This window comes from Lipotes vexillifer, unplaced genomic scaffold, assembly GCF_000442215.2.
Source record: "Lipotes vexillifer unplaced genomic scaffold, Lipotes_vexillifer_v1.1 scaffold195, whole genome shotgun sequence".
In the NCBI taxonomy this organism is placed as follows: domain Eukaryota; kingdom Metazoa; phylum Chordata; class Mammalia; order Artiodactyla; family Lipotidae; genus Lipotes; species Lipotes vexillifer.
Window position 1 is genome coordinate 2,405,399 of NW_006799532.1, and position 2,721 is coordinate 2,408,119.

Here is a 2,721-nt window from a genome sequence, read left to right on the forward strand (position 1 = left end):
CGTAAGTTACAGTAACTAGACCACCTCACAATTTCTCATTCATTCATTATTTATTCAACAAATATCTATTGAGCCCTGTTTTCCAGGAAACGTTCTAGATGCTTGGGATACATCAGTGAATAAAACAGTCAGCGGTACCCGCTAGCCTGGAGTTTGCATTTTTAGCAAGGAGGAGATAGATAATAATAAACAAAATAAATTATATAACATCTGGGACAGTGATATGTGCTATGGAAAAAGAATAAGTATAGTAAGAGAAGAAGTATTTGCTTTGGAGGGGCAACTGATATGTAAAGAAGAGTGGTCTGGTAGGCTACATTGAAAGGTGACATTTTAAGCAATGACTTAAAGGAAGTGAGTATGAGAGGCACCCGGGCAGTAGGGAAAAGTGCAGAGGCCTAAGGAGGGAGTGCTCTTGCCAAGTTCAGGGAACAGGAAAGGGGCCAAAGGTGGCTGCAGCAGAGGAAAATGGGGAGATTTGAGATCAGGGAGCTCATGGGGGGTTGGAGATTGAGGTAGACAGATCAGACAGGGCTTACCGGCCACTGTAAAGACATTGGCTTATTTTCCAACTGAAATAAGAAGTCACTGCAATGGTTTGCATAGAGGATGATATAATTTAAAATTGTTTTAGAAAGATCACACATGTTGAGAACAGACTATCTGCAAGTGTAGAAACAGGCAGATCATTTAGGAAGCTAGAGCAGTCATCTAGATTAGATACAGAGGTGTTGAAACCTGAGCGGTCTCAATGAAGATGGTGAGAAGCGGTCAGATTGCAGATGTTTTGAAGAAACGGCCAACAGGAATTCCTGACACACTGGATATAGTGAGTGAGAGAAAGGGAGGAATAAAGGGTGATTCAGATTTTTTGGAAGGATAGAGTTTTACTGATTGAGGTAGATGAGGTAGATGAGTTCCCAAGGGAAAGGGAGAGTAGATGAGTTCCCAAGGGAAAGGGAGAGTGGGGGTTGTTGGAATAGGGATCTCTGATGGTGATGAGAAGGCACCTTGCAGATCTCTAAGTACAGGGAGTGTAATTGCCCAGTGAACTGATGCCAAGCTTCCCAAGATCAGCTCCCACCCAATGACTGAGGACAACAGGGCTACCAAAGTTGACCCAGATCCTGGAAGATGTGGGGACCCTTCTAAAAGGCAACTTTGGCTCAAAGACTAATCAGTTCTTCTAAAACTTTCTTAGAACTGCATCACAATCTAAGACTTGTGCTACCCAAACTTCCTTTGTTCCCTCTCTCTTTCTCAGGGGCCTGAGTTGCAATCTGACGATACTCCCAACATCCTCCAGCTTCCTCTTTCTTCCTTCATTAGTACTTTTCCCAAGAAGCTTCCTGCACTTCTAATCCCATCTTGCTCTATGCTTCCCAGAAAACCAGAAGTAACTCAGGGTATTAGACTGAGTGAATTAGAAAGGTAGAAGGTGGTGACTGGAGAGAACAGAAGGCATTGAGTTCATGGAGAGTTGCAGGTACTGGTAATTGCAACATCTAGGATGTGTCCATGGAGTGAGAAGGTGAGTTAAGGTGAAGGACAAAACCACTGTTGGAAAAGAATCCAAGATACTAAGGGCCAGGATATTGGAAGAATCATGTTTATGTGTTCTGACACTGCAAATAATACCTTGAGCCAGCAGCTAAAGTAATCAAAATGAGGGGAAAGTGATACAATATCAGTAGATGAAACCACAATGAAGAATAGAGGGTGATGTAATCTAACGACGGGATATTCCCAGCTAAAATGTTTGGGAGGTGGGGGGTAAAGGAAGGAGAACAGACTGATGTGACAATAAGTCGCAAAGACTCCATCTCAGTCCCAATTATTGTAGAGCTAAGGGAGGTGACAGGGTGGGGAGGCAACAGCTACACCTTGAGAGCGTTTCAAGGGAAGCAGTATCTTTGGGAGGGAGCCAGTTCCCTTAGCAAGTGGTTCTCAATGGGGGACAATTTTATATCACCCAGCTTCTCCGTCCCCTGAGACATCTGGCAAGGTCTGGAAGTTGGGAGTTTGATCCACCTGCATCTAGTGGATAAAAGCCAGGTATGCTATGAAATATTGCACAACACACAGGACAGCCCCCCACAGCAAAGAGTTACCTGGGCCAAATGTCAACAGCGTTGAGGTTGAGAAACCCTTCACTGGAAAAATAAGGTGAAAGGAAAGTTGAGAGAAGGGGTTGAGGAGACAGGGAATTTTGGCCAGTCCTGCAACCTGAATTACTGAAGGCATAGTGGGAGGGGTTTAAGAGCTGGGGAAGAAAGGAATAAAGAGAAAGAATAGGCCACGTGCAGATCCTTACCGGAATTAGAGTTTGGAGACAAGGAATGGCCAGAAGGCTAACTGATATACATGAGATAATGTACGTGTCGGTGAGGGTTGCAGGCGTGAGTTTCTGTTGCTCCCTCTTCCTTCTCGTTGATGACAGTGAAAGACGAAGAGTGTGTGGACTGAGGTCTCAGTTCCAGGGCACTGAGTTAACCTGGATTCTTGCCTGGAAAGGACAAGCATACACCTAATGTATGCGTGGTGTCCTGGCTCATAGACACTTCACCTTGTCTCTCCTTTCTGGGTCTCTCCTTTTTATTATAGTCCTCACTACCAGTCACCCTCCAGTCCTCATATCTGCTCAGAAGCCCTACCAGAATCTAATAGCATCCCTGATGATCATTACTTTTTCTTCCTAATTCTTCCCTACATATACACATA